This window comes from Dreissena polymorpha, chromosome 8, assembly GCF_020536995.1.
Source record: "Dreissena polymorpha isolate Duluth1 chromosome 8, UMN_Dpol_1.0, whole genome shotgun sequence".
Classification (NCBI taxonomy): domain Eukaryota; kingdom Metazoa; phylum Mollusca; class Bivalvia; order Myida; family Dreissenidae; genus Dreissena; species Dreissena polymorpha.
This window is the reverse complement of record NC_068362.1, coordinates 39,945,298-39,956,581: the sequence shown is the minus strand read 5'-3', so window position 1 is coordinate 39,956,581 and position 11,284 is coordinate 39,945,298. Positions and strand designations below refer to the sequence as shown.

General features: G+C 35.3%; 1 long non-coding RNA gene across 1 annotated transcript; it reads left to right on the top strand.

Annotated features, from left to right (window-relative positions):
• Nucleotides 1–269: 269 nt before the first annotated feature.
• Nucleotides 270–6,673, top strand: LOC127841503 (uncharacterized). Its single transcript, XR_008031042.1, has 4 exons — nucleotides 270–384; nucleotides 1,722–1,837; nucleotides 5,826–5,900; nucleotides 6,318–6,673. It is a non-coding gene; the product is annotated as an uncharacterized LOC127841503 (long non-coding RNA).
• The last annotated feature ends 4,611 nt before the right edge of the window (nucleotides 6,674–11,284 follow it).

Sequence of the window (11,284 nt, the reverse complement as noted above, 5' to 3'; positions counted from 1 at the left end):
ATGTGCGTAAAGTTTGGTCTCAGATTAGCCTGTCCAGTCAAGGACGACACTTTCCGCTTTGATGTCATGTTCGTTTAATGGAATTCATTTCTTAGCGAAAATGCACTTGCGGCGGAAAATATTCCCTAAAATAAGCCTCTGAGGACTGCACAGGCTAATATGCAACGACACTTAACGAACATGCATTTAACACCGTTTTCCCAGACCGCGACTCATATCTCGTTTTCAGTGATTCTGTCTTAGGGCCAATTGGTATCTAGTTTTAAGTTATTCTGTTTAAGGGCCAATTTGTATCTAGTTTTCAGTGATTCTGGTGAACACGATTCTCAAGCCGCAAACCTGTCACCACGTGTGCAGCTGGATAGTCGACATGTGCACGAGCAGGTACACGTGGTTATGTATTGATATTGTATGATCTGTGTCTCGCTCTAGGAAAACGGAGCTTAATGCACATGCGTTAAGTGCCTTCCCATTTAAGCTTTTGCAATTCGCACAGTCTAATCTGAGATGAAACTTTCCGATTATATTTGATTTTCTTTGAGAAGAGACTTCCTTTAAACCAAAAATATTTTTTCAGCGGAAAGTATCGTCCCTGATTAGCCTGTACGGACTTCACAGGCTATTATTGGAAGACACTTTACGCAATGGCATTTAGCCCCATTTATTTTTATGCAATAGGTCGAAGTTTGTATTTTGTTAGGCCAAGTTTTGTGTTTAATTAGACCAACACATTTTTTGCATATTTAGAGAATCCGGTTTCGTCCTATCGCGAATATCTGATCGAAGAAAATGACAATATTACCAATCGGGTATGATAGCGTTCAAATAATGAAAAAAAGGTATCTGTTTTTATTATAATTGCATCAATAGTGCAATTGTATATCATTAACTCGTGAAACATGATGAGTTGGAATGATTCTCGTTCCCTAAAAAGTGGTTACCGTTCCCAATACAAAGTGTAAAAGTGGCTCCCGTTTCAAATCAAAGTGGTTGAGTGGTTTATGTACTCAATGCAAAGTGGTAGAGAGGTTCCTGTTCCAAATAAAAGTGGTAGAGTGGTTCCCGTTGCCAATACAAAGTTGTAGTGGTTGTCGACCCCAATACAAAGTGGAAGAGTGGTTCACGTTCCTAATAAAAAGTGGAAAGGTTGATCCCATTCCCGACACAAAGTGTTAGAGTGGTTCCCGTTCCTAATACAAAGTGGTAGAGTGGTTTTCAATCCCAATAAAAAGTGGATTCCCGATTCCAATAAAAAGAAAAAGAGTGGTTCCTGTTCTCAGTACAAAGTGGTAGAGCGGTTCCCGTTCCCAATAGTAAGATAAAGAGTGGTTCCCAATATAAAGCTGTGCAACTAAACATATGTTTCCCATCGCCAGACTTTTGTGTTTTCTAGTGAATACTTTAATATAACTGACATGTGACTGAATGGCTTGTGTATGGCATTTCTATGACCTGAGTATGATGTGTGAATGGCGTGTTTAGTTTACCTTCTTATTTAAGCTTGATCGTATCGAAAGCCTAAGGCTTATTGAAACTCCCGAGTCCGTTTCCTGGGTAGAACCAGTACTTGGTGACTTTTGGGGAGATTTAAAGAATGTTCCCAAAGCTGGCATCGAACCAATGTCTTTCCGGTCGCCAGGTGGACACCATATCCTTTTCGCAAAGGCGTACCGTTAATTATATTTGAATCGTCTGGTAATGTGTGCGTTATTATGTTGCAGCTGTGTTGACAAGATGGTGGTCCTCAGCGCTCTGAGGGTCGATGTCCCGTCCAGTCACGTGTCCAGTCACGTGGCACGTGCTACCATCTACGAGAAGACGATCAACGATATGCCACGTGAGTAGCCTCGTGTATGACACGTGCAGAATAAAATCGTCTTTTCGGTCAATTACTCGTACATATTAAATTTTACCATACACCGAATCATAAGAACAAACAAACAAATAAATTTTTACACGGACGTTTTTTATAGAAATAAAATAAAACTAATGCGCTGTCAAAATTAGCGCACAAATCAACTGATGCGTGTGTGTGTTTCAGAGTTTATTTACAGGTCCTACTGGCCTCTTCACGAGGTTACGGTAGCCCGACCTGTATTCAACTGATGCTTAAGTGCTTAATGTTATTATAACATGGTCTACTAAAGTAGTTTTGAAAACAGACGCTCCTGTTACTCTAAAATGCTTGCCTTTTCGCGTTGTTGCCATTTTTTATATATACAACTTTTAATATGTTAAGTCGCAGTGAATGTGTGCTTTCTATCTCCAGAAAAATATAAGCATAATATCCTAAAACTGAAAAACAATCTGTAATCATCGGTATGAAATATCGTGGTTTAAACAAGATTTGTGTCGTGAATTTCTGATTTTTGTGCGGAATTTGCGTCGGACACTAACAGACGCATCTATGTTAAGTTCGTAGGTCTGTCAACCTACAAAGTATACCAAAATTAATGTCGCAAAAAAATGGTTTTGAAGTATCAACGACTATAAACCCAATACAACTGTAGAAGCTTTAAAAAAAAGAATTACGCACCAAATGATTTCAGTCATGAAATGTCTCTTCCGGGAGAGTCTGTCATGACTGACCCTTTCCAAGAGCGTAAACCCAAACCTTGTTAAGAGATATATAACACAGCTATTTATGCACCTAGTTTTTCAGTCACGAAATGTCCGTCACTTCCGGGCGAGTCACGCATGACTGACTCCTTTTGTATTGTAGTTACGAAATGTCCGTCACTTCCGGGCGAGTCGCACATGACTGACCCCTTCCTTAGCACGCTCATACAGATGGTGCACGTGGGTTATGTGCCCACGTGTTTCCTCGTGGTTTGATAATATTATGCAGCATTAATTAAAGGATTAATGATCTAAAAATGTGTGATATAAATAATATTGCTGTAAGGAACTTAAGCAATAAAACAATACCGGCTACACTATTAAAACACAGTAACAGAAAAATATTATGTAATAAATTGATATATTAACTAGAGTTAAGACATCCCAGATTAGCCTGTGAAATACGCAAATGCTAATTCGACAAGACACTTTCCAGTTGCACTGGATTTGATTATAGAAGAGACTTTCTGTAAACGAAATATTCAATTAAAGGCGGATAATGCCGTTCTTGAATACCTGTGCGAATGTGAACAGGTTAATCTCGGGCATGCGTTAAGTCAAGTTTTCTCAGAATGCGGCTCATTTGTGTCTCTTTAGTGTTGGCGGAGGTTTCGGTGGAACCGCCATTAATGTGAGTAAAAGATAACTTGAGAATGTTTCTACAATCACTATACAACTTAAGACAAATGTTGGCATACGTTTAGTTTTGATATTACGCAATTGTAATTGCAAGATATACCCCTCATAACGTCACATCCGACTATCGGAGTTCGGAGTTCTTTTGAGATGGGTTATTTTGTATTTTTGTCATACGTTGGCATTGTATACATTCCGTAATCAAGGTATAGGATCACGTTACTTTGTGGGGTTCACAATTAAACTTTAATGGATGTAAATACAACGGTAAGCGGTGCCTTATTTCTAATAATTTGTTTAAATGATTTTTCTTAAAAATGTCAACTAGTGCATAAAAGACAGTGTTTTATGCTGCTTTCGACAATGCGAAATACATCGGAATTACTTTATTTAACGAGCCTCTGTTCTTGGACAAACAATTCGATGTATTCAGCATTCATTTACACGGTTATGCAGAACGCAACGTGAAATTTTGTTACCAATTTCAGACGTATGCAATGATTTATTTTAAAATCTTAAGGTATCGGCGCGAACCGCAAGAAACACTGTCTTTTATGCACTTAAGATTTTTGTTTATGTATTCAATAACTGAGATATTCGCGAAAATAAAGTTCTTAACTGCGTGTTTACATTTTTCCCGTGTGTAAACCCCTGAAAACCCATTGATCCTGCACCCTGCTGATGTCACACACGTCATTGTCATTTGTATACGGACGCGACAGCACTTAGATATAGTCCTCGGAGGAGTTAATTATATCTAAACGAGCATAATGATTTAAATTTCTATACAAAGTTATGCTTTTACCTGATTACGTTGACATTGTATTAATAACAATACCAGGAGCAATGTTTTTTAAACATGTTTATGCAATTAAATGCATATGCTTGTGTGGTCATGTTATTTCTACTTTCCTTTCCGAATTCGTATACATTCATATACACTTGCGAAGAAAACGTTTGTTTATTCATCATGTTCAATTGATAAGCATTTTAAAATTGATTTAAATGATGCACACATTAAGTTCGTTAACATACCTGCAACCAATGAACACAATATGGTGTTTTTTTTACAAATGTTTATGAAAGCGTCTCATGCACAAAATGGAGCGAAATGTAATTATACTTAGAAGAGGACCCTTTTTACAACCTAAAAAAGCACACGGGTTAGCTGATAAACGAAGACCCTTTATACAACCAAAATAAGCACACGGGTTTGCTGATAAGCGAGAAACCTTTATAAAACTAAAATAAGTACACGGGTTTGCTAATAAGCGAGGACCCAATATACAACCAAAATAAGCTCATATGTTAGCTGATAAGTGAGAACCCATTATACAAAAAAATAAGCACGCGGGTTCACCGATAAGCGAGGACCCTTTATACAACCAAAATAAGCACACGGGTTTGCTGATAAGCAAGGGCCCATTATGCAACCAAAATAAGCACACGGGTTTGCTGATAAGCGAGGAAACATAATAAAACCAAAATAAGTTCATGGGTTAGCTGACAAGTGAGGACCCATTAAACAACACAAAAAAAGCCTATGGCTTAGCTGATAAGTGAGGACCCATTATACAACCAAAATAAGCGAGGACCCAATATACAACCAAAAATAAGCTCATGGGATTGCTGATAAGTGAGGAAAGCATTATACAACCAAAATAAGCACACGGGTTTGCTGATAAGGGTGTTCCCAAATATACAACCAAAAAAAGCACCTGGGTTAGCTGATAAGTGAGGACCCATTTTACAACCAAAATACGCTAACGGGTTTGCCGATAAGCGAGGACCCTTTACACAACCAAAATAAGCACACGGATTTGCTGATACGCGACGACCAATTATACAACCAAACTAAGTCATGGGTTAGCTGATAAGTGAGAACCGATTATACATCCAAAATAAGCCCACGGGTTTGCTGATAAGCGATGACCCTTTATACAACCAAAATAAGCACACGGGTTTGCTGATAAGCGAGGACTCTTTATACAACCAAAATAATATAATGAGTTAGCTATTAAGCATGGACACATTATGCAACCATAATTAGCAGACGGGTTTGCTGATAAGCGATGACCCATTAAACAGCCAAAATAAGCTCATGAGTTAGCTGATAAGTAAGGATCCTTTATACAACCAAACTAAATACACGGGTTAGCTTATAAGCAGTCCCGGATTACCCTTTAGGCAGAGAAGGCAACTTCCTATGGGCCACGTGACTTTTACGCGCCCCATAATACTGAAACGAAATAATTTTCTTTACTTACTTAACTTGATTTAATGATTTCACAAAGCCAATTGTTTTATATCAACGTTATGTTCCGATTAAAGGCTTGACAATTTCTTACCAAGTGACCATCATTTATTATTTGCAACACCGTAGTGTTTTGCTGATTTAAACGAGTGAAATCGACTGGGCAGTGGCGCTCCACTAAGCACTAGGCAGCCTACTAGAGACCAGTGGCGTGGTAAAATAACAGGAATATTTAAATAAGATATAAGATCTTTCTTATATAGTTAATAAGATTAGCTTTTCATTCGGTGATATTTCACGTTCTATTATTTTTCAGGTCATAAGATTATTTCAGAGAACCAATAATGATGCGACAAAAATCAGCTTTGATGAGGATTTCTCGTTTGAATTGGTTTGTTGGAATACTATCTTTAACAAGAATTTATTGAATATATAACTTTGTCATGAACATAATGACTCACCAGCACAAGAAAATAATGCACGATAATGGTATTGTTTGTACAAAAACCGTACTCACCTGACAACATTATGTTATGTGTTAACCTGTTGTTGTGCTTAGGCAACATATACATTGATTTTGTTTATAGCTACGTTTGAATATTCATTTAATACAGTTAACTTAAAACATCTCAAATGAGCATTTAAACTTGTATAATCTTTACCGTTTATTTTAATTATTAATATATCTTATTTTGTAATGTTGTAAGTAATAATGTTTATGTTCGTTTTGTAAGAAGAAAAAGAAGAAAAATCCGTATGCAAAGAAATCTATAGTTTAGTATGTGAGTGTTTTTTTTATTTTGTGCAGATTTACAAAGGGGAGAAAGTCACCAGTAGTGCATCAACGATTTACAACTGAAGGTTTGAATTCTGACGAGGACCTGAATGGTTTGAAAACGAGCTGACAACGACCTGTATGGTTTGAATGCTAGCTGAAAACGATATGTAGGGTTGAAATGCTAGATGACACCGACCTGTATGGGTTGAATGCGTGTTACCACATTGTCCTTTCGGAACAATGGCAGCGGAGATGCGACGTTAAGGACAAAAGGATACCCTCAGTCATCTTTCATCGAGCCATTAAGAGAATACGCCTTATTCTATTAAATTTCTTCTCTTAAATACGGATAGTAAACGTAATTGTTAACATTCACGTTATAATTCAGATCATGTAAAATTGTATCGTGTTTGGCTAACAAATGGTAAAAGTATGGGTTATGTATTACATTTCTAATCAGTTTCCGAAGAAAACATAACAAGATGAAACCATTAAATTGTATTGCAAGAGTTTGCACACTTGTTTTTATTACCATTCAACTTAATCGTTTAGCATGCGGTCTTTAACACATTTGTAAAAAAAAGTTTTTTTGGGATTTATATTTTGACGTCCGTTTTAGGTGCCATCAGCTGACTCGACCTTTACTGATTAACAAGGAACGTTGTAATGTCGGGATATAGTAAATTGCGACATTACGTTGATGTAAATCAATATTCTGAAACAATACAAAATTATATAAATACAATACAACAAGTCTGAGTAAATGTATTGATACAATCAGACAATGCAGTGAACAGTTTTTGCCGTTTATCAACTGTTCCAAACGCCATTGTTATTGTTCCAACCGTTGTCGTTCCCATAGTTCCAACCGTTGTTGTTCCCATAGTTACCAGGGTTACCGTAACGATAGCGTCCGTAACCTGAAGAGAAAGAGAGAAACAATGTAAACTAGTTTTGCATATAAAAGGATTAGCACACGTGGATGCTGCTCCATATTTACCATTTTTGGACTTTTGAGGGCGATTTGAAAATAACAGCAACATCAACAACAACAACAGCATTATTAAGGGCCACTGTACAATAATACATATTAAATATTAAACATCTGGGTTTTATATTTGTAGCGAGAACACTGTTAAAAAGATGCCTGATTGTAACTCTCTAAAAGGAACAATACACGAGCGTACGCAACTATTACACGTTCAACACTAGCGGTTTCAGATCGTATAGTTTAAAGTTATTCTGCAATGACAGTTTGGCGGAGGTTTGCCCTCATTTTCGTACTTCTGTCGGAAAAATGTCGTAAGATACAAGTCTGCTTAGTCTGTGTGTCTTTGGAGTTATTTAACCTAATGGCACATATCAACCCAATTAAAAAATCCACTCACGCATTGGAAATGCTATCGCCGTGGTTAACAGTGCTAGCAACACAAGCACGAGGGCGAGCTTATTTGACGCTAGCATGGTTATTATCTGCAAAAATATCATAGCATGGTTTTTATCTGCAATGACACCATAGCATGGTTTTATCTGCAATGATATAATAGCATGGTTAGTATATACAATGGTGTCATAGCATGGTTATTATATGCAATTATATCATATCATGGTTATTATCTGCATTGATATAATACTATGGTAAGTATCTGCAATGATATCATAGAATGTTAGTATCTGAAATAATATCATAGCATGGTACTTATCTGAAATGTTATTATAGTAAAGTCGATATAAAAGATAATTAAAGCTTATTTTATAACTCATGCAACGTAGGCATAATCAATATATAAAATTTGTTTCTAAAGGAGTTTAAATATATGTTTAAAATGTTATTATACCATAGTTTATATTTCAAAAAGTGTTATGAAATGAGAGCATTGCTAACATAATTACAAAGAAAACTGATACCTGAACGTTTAAATGTACTTAAACGTAGTTGCACAAGTGACATGTAATTAGAGCAGCGTTGATTCCTGAAATGTTAGTAGATGTTATTGAAATCAACTTTGGTAAGTTCAACAAAACGTTCTGAAGGATGAATGGCGTGTTGCAAACGTGCAATCCTTAATATGATATGTACTGATTTTTCAGATTGATAAAGAAAACAAAATGTCTGTAAACGACTTATTTAACCACTTGTCTGACGCGCTCGATCTTTTATTTACTACCAATCTAACTAACAGTCGTTTCCTGTTCGACAGTTTACGAGTATAAAACCGAAAAAAAGTGTCTCTGAAGTAAGTAAGTAAGTAAGTAAGTAAGTAAATAGTTTATTATAGTGACATGTGCATTTCGTATGGTATAAACAATAATATATACATATAAAAAAGCACCCGGCCCATTGGACCTATAAGTCAACTTAGCTGTTAAGCTCAATCTACACGTAAAGCATATATATACAGTTCTATGTCATAACAAGTGATGTACGAGTGGGACTGAGAAAACAGATAGCATATATACAGCAAATATATACAGCTTCAAGTGGTCCCGATTATGTCGTCAATGTTTAAAATATTATAGTTATTCATAGCAAAAGCAGCATAAAACAATTGGGTATACTGTAATATCAAAAAGCTAATATACTTTTATCAATAAGAGTTACAGCACTGATACAGATTCAAATGTACAGTGGATACATTACGGACTGCCTGAGCAAATATGCTTTAACAATGAACTTTGCAGTCTTCCTGGGGTATACATTTAATATATGACACAACCTTTGTTCTGGGTTAAGATGGATAAAGTCGTTATTTATGAGAATATCACCAAACACGTCAGTCCTGATATTGTTATATAAATCACATACAAGTAGAAAATGTTTCTCATCCTCTACGGTCGTTAGATCACAAGTAGAAGTATTGAGCAAAAATAACACAACAATTTAACGCATTATAGTTTTTATGTCCTATATCTGAGTTTTCGTTCTACACATGTTTTTTTTTCTTCTTTTCATTACATGGTTGAACTTATTTTTCTTAAAATAAATTAGCGAATAAACATTCAACTCATAATTTAAAATATCCCGAGCAGGTAATCTATAAGCTGAACATTAAATATTAAAACCCAGATTGTTTTGATTGCAATGTACAAACACATATCTGCTTAACTTTCTACGCTCATTAGCTTATTGCAAATGTTCGATTTACAAGTGCAAAAACGGTTATCCGGACAAGACCAACATATTGTAACTAAAGCCATGATATATAATTTCTGGTTTCGGTAGTTTTGTTTCTCCAAATTCATAACTGTATTCAAGTTATAAGCACAAACGTACGTTTACTAGTTGACATGCACAATATACGAGTCCAATTCTGTTAGCTTTTGATACGTGTGTAACATTCTAAGAATTGGGAATACTAGTATTAAGAAGTTTATTAAAATTATTTATAAGCGACATATTGTATAACAAATCAATGAATATTTGTATTCAAACGAGCATTTTTGACAAAAATAATATGCTTAATATATAAAAGAAAATACTGACAATACAAATTAAAGTAAAAACGTCCGTGCCTGGCAAACTCAGTCGATCGTTCTGTGCAAATTATTTGCATCGCGTAAAGTTGTTTACGCAACATTGAGTTAAAAAAATTGAAACATCGTGATAGTTATGATGCAACAACAAGGCTTCAACCTATCAATGATTTAGTAAGTATATGCACCTAGATCTACGTCTTTTATCTTGTCTCTTCCGTGTTTGTACATTTTTCTTTTAATTGAAAGCAATGCTTCTTCTTGTTTCATTCCGAGCCTGGACCTCAAAGTTAGGGTTATAAGGACAATTATTGAATAGCAATTATCTTCGCATTAGCTTTTTTTAAAACAACAACAACAACAACACAACAACATGAAATAAATATCTGCTGACAGCGAATGCGCATGTTATAATCTCAGTGTGTGTGAAGCATGTTATCGTTTATGCTACTCTTGATTGTATTATTGGTGTTGTGTAACATAAATATCCACACGATTAGAACGTTCATAACGGATTCAAATCAGCGAAAACTGTCAAAAGACTGAATTGTTCAGACACTGGTCGTCTCATGCTGAAATGTTCTGAATGATTATACTCCAAATTAATCTGAGATGATGTGTACGATGACACTGAGATCTAGTATGACTAGAAAAAGCCAGTTCTTAAGCAAGATTTTGGATACACTCAAACATATGCTTTGAGAATATGTTTAAAAACTCAATAACATGACAATGTCATTACAGTAAGTGTTTATTTTTTTACATACAATTTACATGTTGAATGATAAAATGTGTAGCTATTGATGTGCATACATATAATTGCAATTTACATGCATGCACGTCAAGATAAACAAAACATTTCAGCTTGAAAGTGCAGGTTATTTTTTGGATACACAATAATGTGTAAAACATAGTGTAGTAACATTTTATTAAGAAGTGCATATTCTAAATTGTTATAAAAATGCGTGGGGTGGAGTGAAAATGGTCTTCGTAATGCTTTCAGGAAAAATGGCCGGACGGTTAACTTTGTACTTTAAAGGCGAATTAATTGTGCTCTTCAAATGAAGAACTTATATCCAATCGTCCATATAACATATATTGCTGAGGTGCGTTCTATATGAAAAATAATTGGATGTTAATATTAAGGACTGCAGTATATGTTACTATTTTACTGTATGTAATCGTCAAACGCTAATTTATAAAAAAACGTCGGGTGTGTACGTTGACAACTTAGTATTTAATAAAAAAAGGTTGGAGCATATTTTAAAAGTGTGGGGTTTAGATTTGAAAGCTCCCCCCTCCCCTCCAGCATTTTGCATTATTGTAATGTTCATAAGTATAATCCCCACACGGTATGGTCCAGATAATTATAATAATGAGAGCTCATCACCGAATTTAAGATGAGCATTTCATTATGTACAATACTTATTTGTTGAATAATTAAAAGTATGTCTCATGAAGCAAATATTGTTGAGATAATGTTTTGTTTATTTTTTAGTTTATTAAGCTTATATGTGGTTTTG